Source organism: Haemorhous mexicanus, chromosome 3 (assembly GCF_027477595.1).
Source record: "Haemorhous mexicanus isolate bHaeMex1 chromosome 3, bHaeMex1.pri, whole genome shotgun sequence".
In the NCBI taxonomy this organism is placed as follows: Eukaryota; Metazoa; Chordata; class Aves; order Passeriformes; family Fringillidae; genus Haemorhous; species Haemorhous mexicanus.
This window is the reverse complement of record NC_082343.1, coordinates 60,811,535-60,825,281: the sequence shown is the minus strand read 5'-3', so window position 1 is coordinate 60,825,281 and position 13,747 is coordinate 60,811,535. Positions and strand designations below refer to the sequence as shown.

The 13,747-nt window shown below is 35.3% G+C and overlaps 1 protein-coding gene and 1 long non-coding RNA gene across 7 annotated transcripts in view; both read right to left on the bottom strand.

Annotated features, from left to right (window-relative positions):
- The window catches only part of HBS1L (HBS1 like translational GTPase), a 59,691-nt gene that overhangs the window by 26,312 nt on the left and 19,632 nt on the right, over positions 1-13,747 (bottom strand). The gene's annotated exons all lie outside the window — the stretch shown is intronic.
- Positions 8,851-9,323, bottom strand: LOC132325120 (uncharacterized). Its single transcript, XR_009485832.1, has 2 exons — positions 9,228-9,323; positions 8,851-8,968 (listed from the first exon to the last, which is right to left on the bottom strand). It is a non-coding gene; the product is annotated as an uncharacterized LOC132325120 (long non-coding RNA).

Below are 13,747 nucleotides of genomic sequence, written 5' to 3'. Positions count from 1 at the left end.
CACATTGTGTTCTGAAGGAGGTTACACATATGACAAAGCAAAAATATAATCCAAATTCAGAATTAAGCTGCAATTTTTAAACACACTTTACCTACAAGTGTATCTGAAAACTAGAAAAACGCCACTACTCTTCCAGTATTGGACCAATTTGGATACTCAAGAGTCAAGTGAATACCAAGTTACTCTTTCAAGTATTTCAGATACACTACATTAGGATGAACTACTGGAGCCATTTGGCCCTACTCATTTATGTTAATGCTGCACTTCCTTCTAAAGCACAACGGCTACACCTTTAAACCACAAGATCAAATTGGTTTGTAGGTTACATAAATGATTGCGGTCAAGGCTGCTGAAGATTTCAGGCAAGGAAGCAGAATACCACAGACATGTCTACAACAGCAAACCAAAAAGGCAAACAATCACAATACAGATGGAGACATTCTTATTTATATGATGACTTGGTCTTCATCTCCCTCATTTGTCTTATCTGCTGATACTCATTTTATTTATATGCCACTTCTCTGCAAGAAGTAATCTGTATGTGGTTGATGAATAGTTGCATACAAATAAGAAAAAAAATTTAGGAGAAATAAAGGCAACAACAGAAAGCATGGCTTACAAGACTCTCAAATCATGTAACTAACAAATATAAATATTCAGAATATAAAATTCTCACTGGACAGGGACTCTTAGTTAAGCACAAAGATAGTGTTTCACCTTCAAGCTCTTAAACAGATGGCTGACAGCATTTTTTAAATAAGGAAACATTGCAGTTACAGTAAAAATTACATTACTTTTGTTGCCAAATTGGTATGATATTTTTCTGCATCAGTTCTAACAATTTTCAAGCAGACATCATTTTCAACTGACAGGTAAACATGAATGCTTTACATTTCATATTCTCAGAAAATACCATGTTTGAAATCTGGATACAAGGAACTAATAATTACAAATAATACAATTAAATTGAAATGAGACTAGTTGAAAGAAAAGACAATACTTAGTATTATATAACTTGAAAATAACTTGCAATCTATTAGTCCAAAAGTCAAAGGTTTTACAAAACACATCATCTCTAATCAAATCCAAAATCAAGTTTTACTCTGCACAAATAATGCCGTAGCATTTGACACAGACTCAAAGTTAAATTGTACAGGGAGACTTAACACATTCAACAAATGGAGTATTTGAGACAGAAACAAACACCTTAAAACTAGAATTTAGGAAACACTACAAGTTGAAAGACGATACAAAACTAAAATCACAAAAAACAAGAGAAAGGAAAATAATATACAAAGAACAAGAGAAAGTAAAATAATAGTCCATTAAAGCTGACAGTTTGTGTAGTTCTTTATTTATTTATACTTTAGTTTTATAAGTAACAATAACAATGATAAATAATTATATAAATAAATAAATACTAAAGCATAGGTGCAGCAAGGAAGCAGACTGGGATCATATAAAGACAAATCAAACCATAGAAATAATCCAAGAATGGCGACATTCATACAGATGAAAAGGCAAGGCAAGAATTATTAGTAACACTACTGATAGAAGCATCAAATACAATTTTCAGCCTTCAATGTTTTTATAACCAAGTACAATAAAATCAAGCAGAACATTTGAGATAAGGACCAAGTCTGTCTTTTATGCATTGCAGGCGCCATTAAAGATTAATAATTATGGCTTCATTACAAAGGACAGAAGGCTGGGAAAGGAGTATACTTTACTATCTAATCTATAGGGAACCGGAGAAAACTGCATGATAAATTCTTATCTGCTCTAGCAGGCAAAGCAAAAGCTATTCGGCACTTAACAGATTGCATGCAAATCCTTAAATTGCACCTTGGAACTAAAAGGAAGTCAATGCACAAAGCCGATACAATTCTTAAAACACTTCTTAATCTACAAGCAGGGTACCCTATGGCAGCTGAAGTGTACTACAAACCCAGAAAAAACATAGAAACAGTAATCCCAATCTGATTAGGACAAGAACAGCTGTGGAAAATCAACTTCTGAAGGGAAAGGATTACAAAGATATACAGATTTTTACCAAGAAGGCCTTCATATAGTTCTTCATACCTACTGCCACTTGGACATTCTCAAACACATACCTATGTAATTCAATGGCAGTATGTTTCCTAAATCGAGAGTACAGACAAAATAAAAACAGATACATCTTTCACAAACTCCAAAAGAAGTCCCAATACTTCATTATATTTCACTACTCTAAGCATTGCAAGAAATAAATCTAAGTGTGTATCCCTACACGTTAATGCACTGCTTGACATAACACTGGGAAAATTTAAAAATTTTTCTTCCAGAGAAACACATAGTATACATTTATCAATCATAAAAATTAAAACTGAAAATAAAGTAAAATCTTAAAGGCTCATCAGCATGATAGTTCTCACAATTCAGAATGTTCAGAACCCCAAACTTCTAGCCTATTTTAAGCAAAGTAGCTTCCAGGTATTTGGTACTTAGACTGCACTGACATCAGAGTACCTGGGCTAAAGCACGGTGTAGCTACAAGTCAAACACTACTACAAAACTACAAGTGTACTGATCAGCCTTGTCTCAGCATTAAACTGGAATCAGCCTAACACCAAAGGGAACAGACAGACCAGCACTGCCATTACTACAATACAACTGGAATGTATGACACCTTGACAAAGTCCTCTTCTATTATTCTTGGCTGTGTTTTTACCTTTCCTGTGACTGCCAGTTGGTCTTCTGACTTAACAGACCCACAAGTCTGTTAAGACTCATTCAAAAAGTATTATTAATGACACCTGATATAACTTCAAAATTGTTAGCAATACAACCCCAAAATCTGATGGCACAATAAAGTACCTGCAGGCTAATAAGCATAGATGATGATGATGACATAGACAAATACATATGGGGGAAGGATGTAAAACATTTGGGTAGTCTTTAAAAATTAACACAGTCTCTCTAGATGTTCAAGATGCAACAGTAGAAATATATAGATTTAGTCAACCACCTCCCTTTACTGTGAGCAATTCCCTCTGGATTTCTTTTCAAAAACTGGTTGTAAGCAGTACCAGTAGAAGATCTGTACAAACAAATAAAAAGATTGCTCTGGCTACATTATCAAACATAACAGGCTTGATAAGTCTCTTTTTCAATTTTGATACTTAACACTGAAAGTAACAGGAAGATAAAAATTAATCTTTTCTCTAATTCTGTTGGAGGTATGGTATGTTTCAGTAAATGGAAGAGTTGATTGATAGCATAGTCTGTTCCCAGGTAGTTCAGAGGTGAACGACAAGAGGAATCTGTTAAACAGCCACTCTCTCAAGAAAGACATGTTGATACCAAATGGATATTGGCATATTTGGAGAAATGCACACTAGCGCTGGGTATTTAAATGCACGCTGACTTTGTCCAGATGAGCATATCTTTCCAATAGCTGTAACAAAATGCCACTGCTCTCAATTCCTATACACAGAAGCTTCTCCTCCCAAGTAGTCTTTCACTCATCCAGCTGTAAATTGGCACTGAAACTTTACACTAAACTAGCCCACTGCACAGAGAAGCCTGTTTCTGATACAATGAACCAGAATGTTTCATGTGCCTGAATTCAGCTTGAAAAACAAACATCAAGACAGGCATGTCTTGAGCTTATTTTTTTCAGATGGCAATTCCATTTAAATAAATCCATGCCTACTCACAAACCAACTACTAGTGGTATATAAGCACTGGCAAAGGATCACACCTTCAAGGGAATTATGTTCCAATTAACTGCAGGCAGCTTGCTGTTAGTTTTTCACTTGCATGATTTTGACATTTTTATTGGTTATACTGATTCTTCTCTTTTCAAAATTGGATGTGCACTCGAAGGCAGCTGCATACTATTTCAGTTTTGAATGGGGAGAGAATCTTACATTTAACTGACACTTGATAGAATAAAGTTACTTAAGCAGATCCTCCTAATGCTGTCTAAACCAGCACTGCCATGAGAAAAAACACAGATGCAACACCATGCTTTCTAATCTACAAGATACGGTTTGCATCCTTTCCTCTGCTACAGACTTTCTATATAACCACAAACAAGTCACTTACACCTCTGTCTGCTCATTATACAGCAATAGCCACCAATTACATAAAAGAAAACAGGGCACTGGTTTTGTGCACCATGTCATGAGCTTGGTGCACATGTCATGAGAAGACATAGTTCTGTCTGAAAAGCAAAATTAATAACCAAGGCTCTTCTCAAGATAACACACTTCCCTTCCTATGCTCTGCTATGATTTTAAACTAATTTTAAGACCCTGTAATTGTGAAAATATTTCAAATATGGACTACACATGAGTGAGTCAACCAGATGCAGACACCCACATGATTACACACAATTTCATGCTCAGAACCATGTTTCACCTGTTTGACCACATATATCTGGGTTTATATTAATATCTAATAAATCCATCCTGTCACACAACCCACCTGAAAAACTTCAAACTGTTTACATTTTTCTATTTATGCCACAAACCTCATGAGCTTTAAAGCCATTAATTTTTTTTAATTTTCCTTAAAACAGTAGAGTTTTATTTTTTATCTCTTCAAATGTCAAAGCACATGGAAAAAAATAACAAAGAAATATCGAAACTTGTCAAATTAGAGATATGCTACTGAAAAGAATTTGTTTTGGTTTCATAATTAAACTGAATTATTTTACACTCATGAATGCTACAAAATGCTGTATAATGGTAACTTGCAGTTAGTTAAGTTTGCCCTGGGATGCAGTACACTATCACCAGTGGCACTGGTACTGTTGGTAATTAGTATTACCAACAAATCACAACTCTGAGAACACTGTCAGAAGTCCAAGACTCTTAACAATGTACCACCAGTACATAATACGACTACAGAACTCAGAACATCCCAGATTTCCTAAATTTAGACAGCTTCCTGCCCTTTAAAACATTCTGTCTACATACAATTTGCTGCGCATCATCCCTATAGGTCATCAATTAAATGTCTTTTGATGCAACAGCAGTGCCAAAGTCTGTATATGTGAAAACTTCAACTTACAGAATTCCTTCCATATGCAAACTTTAGTACTTAAATTAAACTGCTTCAAAACAGCCACTTTTAGAAAACTGTATGACATTATGCTACTATGAACTGCAACGTACAAGTGGATGCTACTGAACATCCACAGCACTTCCAAAAAAAATGCAACACTGCAAAATAATAGAAAAGACAACTTGCTAAGTCACCACCCAGTGATGAGACACAGCCATTCTAAAGATATTACTGAAAACAATTCTCCAAACAAGAACACTGAACTTTTTCTTTTTAAAAGAAAGGTTATTTCCTAATAGAAACCACAGTCAGGGGCTTTCCAGGTAACTTGGTCTCCTTGTTATAACTATTACCTTCTCTGCAAAGTTTCAGAGGGTGAATATGATTTTTTTTTTTCATGTAACTCAGAGTAGGCATTTTCACTGAAAAATGCTCAAAATAAAAATGTTCACTTGCACCTAACTACAAGAATTTTTTTTGTGTGTTCTTAAGGTTTGATACAACAAGAGGGAAGAGAGATACAGCAGGTTCTTGACTGGTGATATTCCTGAGTCTGTCCATCATGGGCCAGTTTTCTGGGATCCACAACACACAAACAGCACAACTTGCTACCCTAAGACTGAAGTTCCAGAATAGTTTGCTTCACTATGTGCAGCTGCAGCAACTGAGTGCTCACCAGCCCCAGTAAGAAGAGCTGGCAGCCTACTACAGCCAGCAGCTGGCACTCCTCACCTCTCTGGCTTTACTTTCAATGTTTGCAGTTTTCAGCAAGTTGACATCACTAGTGCAAAAATTAATTTGTTCAAGTGAGGCACCTGGAGCTGACCTTTTTTTTTTTTTTTTTACTTCCAAACAGGGAGAACAAACTGGAAGATAAAAGATAGAAGGTTGTTAAAAATGGCACCTGAGGAAAGTATTATTTGCATAAACTAAATCCATCAAGTGATCTTTCCACATTCTGAAAATCCACTTGATTTTGCCTTAGCAAACAGTTTGCACATGCTCTTATGGCTTAAGTTTTAAAAACTAAATCCCTGAAACACTTCATCAACATTCAGTATGTAGCTGCTAAAACAGTTTTTGTCCAGGCAGGACACAACAGTGTCACCTGAACTCAAATTCTACCTCTCCTGTGGTCTCCATAGTTTCCTACCACAACAACAAACTGGAGGCACAAATCTGTCCTGGATACATCATAAAAACAAACAAAACTGGAGGTCAAGAGAAAAAAACCATATAGTGAGAACTTGCAAGGAGTAAGACACACAGATTATCAAGAACATGAAGAATGAAAATCAGTCAAGCAGAGAAGATAAAACAGAGTGATAGAGTGAACATGAAAAAAAAAACCTACAGTTTTAGTGAACAACCTAACTTGAGGAAAAACTGTGTATAAGGAGAAAGTAAGAGGCCATATACTCTATGACAAGTTACATGCAAAGCTAAACATGAACAAAGGAAGCAGAAAATGAGCAGAACTGAAAGCAAATGCAAAGTATGTCTGGAAAAGAGCAAACATGGAAAATAATAATGGCCAATTTTTGGAAAAATAGGTAAGAAACTGGGAATTGCTAGATAAGGAGTCTGAAATTATGAAGTAGAAATAAATGGAACTGCAATAAAAAATGTAGAATGACATCAAGAAATAAGCACTGTGTTAAGGGCACACAGACATATTCAACAAAAAAATTGTACAGAACTGAATAAGTTAGAGGATTAGAAGGACAGAGACATGGATGTTAGATCAGGTTGAAGTGGATGGAGTAGAATGTGTTATAACAAGGCAACAACACATTTTCTTTCCTGTCTGAAACATAGCCAAAATTTCTGGAGTCTCATCATGTCTCTTGCCATCAATACTACCTCCCCAAATGAAGCCAAATGATACAGAATCCAGCAGTCAGTTACAGCTGCATTCTCTTGCTCTCCTCACTTGAAACATCTTCCTGTGAGAATTTTCTGGCCATCAGGACTTATTTAATTTACACACGGTCAAGCCTGCAAGCAGCACAAAATTAATGTTACCTATTAAAACTATTTTTTCCAAGTGACTCCTTACTGCAATCATTCCATTGAATGGTGCACATTTCATTTAGAATATCCAATGTTGCCAGAAACACATCTCAGAGAACAGTATATATTTTTATAGAAAAGATTTTACTCATGTCTATTACTACTAGGAGCTTTCAGCATTTTCACAACTTAAACTTGTATGTCTCAATATCTGGATGCCTAAATCAACATTACCATTTTTATGAAATTATGTTTAAGCAACACATGACAGAAAAGAAATGCACAGACCAGTTCTATATGTAGACTATTGGTACAGTCTTTTCAGAAACATGGATAATTAGTCTGGTTTGCATTCATGGTTCATCTGACAGGGGAAAGACAGGCACTGATGCTATAGCAAAACTCTTAAGATTTCCCGTTTCACTAAGCCAACACCTCCCCTGTAAAAGAACGGAGATCTCCTGTGCAGAAGGGCAGACTGGGGGGTGGTGCGTGTTTTCCTTTCGAGAGAACCCAAACACCAGCTGTCTCCTTTTGATGTTTCCGACATGTAAAGGTCCAATAGGAACTCGACTATCAAAACAGCAACTTTCTCATCCACCAAGTTTTTCAAAAGGATGTCCCTGTGATATTTCTCATATTTACTGCTTATAGTTCAATGGACTAAACGGCAGCCCTTCACATGACCGTAACTCAGCACAACTCATCCTGTAACTACTGAAACCTAATTTGTGGGAGGTGTATTGCTCTGCATTCTAGCAATGCCAAGGATACCCATTACCCATTCTCAATCTGTAACTGAAGCTACGATCTCCTGTAAAAATAATTTATTAGATTTTTGCAGTTGTTCTGTAACAACACCTTTACTCTCCACCAGATACACAATCATAAGTCGTTGGTGGTTGAGTTTTCTAACTCAACGAATTCTTCTTAAATGACTGTGAATTGTCTTTCACTGAGATTTACAAAAAGCTCAGTCTGGTATTTCTGAAGTGCAACTTCCTACCATAAATGGTCATGTAAAGAGCAGAGTCAGCACTATGGGCAGGATAACCCTAAAAAGATATCCCCTTTAGCCACTTAATTGAACAGAACACAGAGTCCATGCAAATTACCAGAATTTCTGTTAAACCTTGGACCAAAATGAGTATGTAAAACTGAAAGTACAGTATGTACATTCTATTACAATTATATCAAATTTCCAAAAATAACAAATAGCAATTTCAGGTTTAATTCATAACTAATGTTATAATGCCAGAGGATGGTGCTATCTGCACATCATCCAGATAATTCAGAAACATCATACCCTTTACATGTTGACATTATTTATGCAAGTATATTCCTGCTGAGTGTATTGCAGGAGTGAAAGACATTTTACAAAAAGAAAGCCTTCCTGATGCACAACTTCTATTTATGCACTAAAACTACTTCAGTATGAAACAGAAGTTTAAGAACAGTGAACACAAAAAAAAAAAAAAAATAGAAGCAATCTGACAGTATTTAAAGAGTAAAATCATCTTACATTTGTTCAGCTTTTCCACAACCATTCTGCAAATCTTTTTCAGAAACATAATGAGATCACATTCTAAAGCTGCAGAAGAAAATGTATTTACTAGCCCTACACAACTGTTTAAGCTGTAAATATTTACAGCATTTTTAAGTTCCAAAAAAATGCAAAAATGTTGTGTGGTGAGAACTTCTAGGCAAGACTAGCTAAAACCTTATTTAAATTTAGGTTCTCTGAATTCTCAACCCTCTCATTCTGCTGGTGACATTACAATCATACCAGATCCTCTCCATGACTTCAGGGCTGGCAATGCAGACAGCATAAAGCAATGCCACAGCACAAGGCGCATTTCAGAGGGGAAGACTGGTGGCTTCAGAAGGCCAAAAGCCTAATCACCTATCAAAAAAAATTTCAGTTACTGAAAAAAGCAGTTCAGGGGGCTTATGTAAGATGTGATTTTAAAGAAGCAAGTGTTCAACAGGTTGAGTATAGGTTAAAAGAAAAAAAAACCACAAAATAAGGTCCAGCAGTACAGCAATTACTCATAATACTGTGTACACACAAACAACCATCCCCTACTGTAAACTGAAATACAAATGCATTTAATCAAAAAAACTAGGAGTTGTTCATGAGTGTAAGGGAGAAACTCACTGACTGACATTGATTTTTGCATTTCAGCTTTCAAGGTTATGGTAATCAAACAGCAAATCCTCAGAGACATCCCCTTTCAGTTTCTGGGGTTTTTTTCCTTAAAAAGACAAAAGAATAGACATATTCTACTTACATATTTTACAAAAAGTCAGCCAAATACTCCCATTTTGAAAGCTTTACCTATAATGAAGATAAAGGAAGAAATACTATTTACTAGAATTTCATTAAAGGTAAAGAGAGTAGGAGTGGAAGGATGGGATTGCCAGCAGAAATGGAACTGAACAGATGGAAGTACACTATATGGAGTAGTTTGTATTTCAAGGGGTTTTGCTTTGGTTGGATGGAACTGACTTCTTGATCGTCCTTGCCATGCCCACCACCTCCTACTCAGCATAGATGGAGACATCTTCCCAAGCCAGTAGTTAGGGTACTTCCCAGGGATGTGGCCAAACTAAGTACAAAGTCTTTACTATACTTGACAGAAACTGTGGATGAAATGGGTATCACGCACAGCACAGTAAATGTTCAGACTCTTGATGTTTTGGGGGGCTTTTTTCTTCTACTTAAGCAAGAGACAATCTTCCCACTAAAAAGCATTTCACTATAACTACTAACCAGGTTTGGGTGTGAGCCTCAGTTGAAAATCATCTTTGTGTTCAGTATTTGTTCACATACAGAACTCTAAGCAAACCTAAGTTGCATTTTTGCTACAAATACTTAAATGCCTTTTGAATTCCACACTCCATAGCTATAGTGGTGATCCAAACTCAAGAAGAATTGCTTCAGTGCATCGTGCTGCTTTCACTAAGAAAACTGCTACAGTGGAAAGATACTAAGGAACAAAGTATTAATAAGTTCCAGAACTTTTTCTTCTGAAACTTAAATAACATTCTAAATAGTCATAATAGAAAAAATGTACCAAAGAGTATTATGGTTCTCTATATTGAAAACTACAATTAAATACAAGAACACAAAAAAGAAATCATTACCAACATAAAAACCTCTCTCTAATACAGTGACAACAAGTGTGTTATTTTAAATCCCAAAAGAAAAATCATTAAAAGGTATTACTTTGACCAAATAAATTAGACACAGTCATTTCCCAAACTGCCAAAAGACAATGTTAAGTGTTTGGATTTCTTCATCAGGAGCAATTTTAATAAACTGAGGAAACTGACAAGGAAAAAGCTGACAGTATTAAGTAGAAAGGAAGTAATGATGATGGAAGGCAGGCTCCAGTGAAGATAAACCCAGTAAAACACAAGACTGACATTCAAACAAGCTCGCCTTCAGAAACACTTGTGTTCTACGCAAGGCTGCTACCTCAGTGAACCCAAGAATAAGAAGTGAAATAGGAGCTAAGATGTTACACCTAATACTTGCTCTCACTTTTTAAACCAATCTAGCAGAACAGGGCCTGCCCATATGTCCCCAAGAAAATGGGAATTTTCATTTTCAATGAATGGAATTTTCATATTCAATGGGAATTCACATAAGGTAAATATCTAACTACTGTAAATAGCTTACATTAACTAATAAAACACATGAATGGTGGAAAAGGTACCTCTGATTGGTGACAGGTGCCAATACACAACTCCCAGTCCTAGGAGCTGATAGGCTCCTAATTACGGGAGATGTAATCAAGTACAATAGAGTAGGAGAGATGGTATTTACAGTTTTACAAAATAGAATAACTCAAAGGTACTGTAACTTGAAAATCCTACCTCTTTTGCTATTGCAACTAATCTCTTATCCAAAATCTCTTATTCCAACTAATCTGCTAATATACAAAACTTAGGCAGCTACTGAAAATGCATAACTTTGTAAAAAGTTAAATAATAGATTAACTGAGTTTATTTTTAAAAATTGAATCTTTAATCTCATTTAATCTCTCTAATCTTGAATCTCAGTTAAATGCATACATCTAAAAGCCACTTGAATAATCACTCTGAAGCTAAAAATGTAAAATGTTCAAATTTATACCATTCAGAAAGAGCAAATGTTAAGAAATAACAAATCAGACACAAAAGGAACTAAAATACATTGATCTTCACACATGCAAATTAGGTCAAGTTAAACATTTCACACAATCTGTTCAAAGGAAACATTCTGAGTGAACATACACCCTTTGACAGTGCTTCTTGTACTAGGATTAAATGTAAAATAATGAAGCAAAGACACTTTAAAGAACCAAGAAAAATAATTAACAAGGTGCTGTTTCTCCTTTGCATTTTTTCTCCAAATAAGACAAATACTGATCAACCTACTCTTCCCCACCTTAACTGTTCCAAGATTGCTGATTAAGGGATGATGTGTCCTGCTATTGGGTCAATTTTGCATTACTACTCAACATCAACATATTAAGTGGCGGGGTTAAAAAAATAACTGCAGGATCACAATTCTTCCCTAGAAATTTTAGAAAAGCAAAGTTTAACACTTTTCCTTAGATTCAGTCTAAAATAATTTTTTAATATTAGATTTACAAATTATTTATATGCAGATGGGACAGTTTAAGTACTCTAGAGGCATTCAAATTTAAAAACATAATACCAGTAAAAAACATTTAAGATTTCCTCCTTCCAGCTTTATTTTATTTTCAGTGTTCTTACATCATGAAACCAAAGGTTGTAGGTGCACCATCAATATGTTACAAAATGCTCAAAACCTACAATTCACTACTAGAGATTATATTTCACAATGTGCTATTATTTAGCAGAATGCTTTCCCTATTTTTTATTAGATACCATTTTAAACATCTTCCCCTCTCAATACTATTTGCCACTTATGGTGGAACATCAGAGGAGAAACAAAGGGAAATGAGGCTTCAAGTCCAGTCACACTCATATCTGCTAGTTGTTGGTAATTTGTCATAACATAATGGGGTAGGTAAAGTTGTGCTATTCCACATGTGACTGCTCACAACTGGAAGAGACCTTAACTGCTCATAATGATGCTGGTGAACCAGTATTTTATTCTATCTTACTACTGGCATTCAAAGCTCAGCTTTTCTGACATAACTAGCTACACCAACACCAGTATCTCTTGCTGGTAGACTTTGCAGATATTCCTGCGCTGTAAAGGACACTTTTTTTTTTTTTTTTGCACATACCTCCTAAACTCAAGCAACTCCAGTCTTTTGGAAAGAAAGGGCCATCTCAGTTTTGTCCTCAGTGCTACACAATTATCACACACACAAACCTACTCAACAGCAGCTACTTTAACACAAGTAATAATCAAATATGTCTACAGGAGAGGATGACCACATTCTCAAAGCTTGAGTTTGAAACTCTCAGACAAAGAAGTTTGATACTACTAAGCCATACTTTGCTGTCATGTCATTTTCTTCCAGTTCGTTTTTGTGAAATCTTCCGGAAGTCTTCACTGTAAGATCAACAGGCTTCATTCAACATCTACTTTTGCGGCTTCCTTTAATTGTAATGGAAAGCACCCTACTCATTCCCTAAATAAACATAATTAGTTCACCACACTGTCATCTTGTCCTGTTCATAAATAGAGTACATTTGAGGAAGGGCAGAAATGAAAAGGAAGCAATGGTTAACAAAAAAACAAAGAAGGGGAAAAAAAAAAAACAAACAAAAAAACAAACCAAAAAGCAACAACTTCAGAATTCTTTCTTATTTAAATATCTTACTGGTAATCCAAAGAATATTCGAATGCTAGGTGTGAAACTGTTAAAGATCTCTGAATTTAACTCGCAAAACAAACTTAAGCTGCATCAATGCAGAAGACTGATCAAAGATACTTATTTATCTGCAGTCCAGAGCCTCCACAGTATCAAAACCAACATATGAGCAGAAAATACATAACTGAAAAAAGTTCACACAACTATTACTACAAATTTAGAAACTAATCTTAAGCTTTCTGAAAAGCCATGAAGTTTTCCTGGACCACTGCTGTGCAGTTTGTACAAACACCTAATTACAACAGATTATATACCAGAAAGACATATTTCCCTAAGGAATATATTATGTATGCTACCAGCAACACTGAACATTGCTAAGGATTTAGAGAACCTACCATTAATTTGGTAATTTAGTTGACAGTAGGCCTTTGAGTGGCTAACTGATACAAAATCCTAAAATTAAGCTCTAACTGTATTTATCAGGGAAACCACTGCAAGGAAGAGCACAGATACTGGCCAAACTGAAGTAAACAAGGTACAAAAAAGCTATTTGACATGCACAGCAGCACACATTTAGGAAACACAATTCACCTTTAAAAACCTCTTCTGTCTTAAAATTTAGGAAAAAATCATAAAAATTGCACCACATTTCAGCATAAGAATGCTTTCTCTTTTTAACTGCAGCATGTTTTACATTATCTGCATTACTTATCTATACTTGCAATACTTATATATATTATTATTCTGAAAATTTATTTATTCCACATTTTCCTATGAACTCATATGGTGTCAGCCAAACTTATCTGATTTCCAACATTATCAAAGATGAACTTGTTTAATCAAGACTAGAAAAAATTATAACCTAATATTACTATAATCTG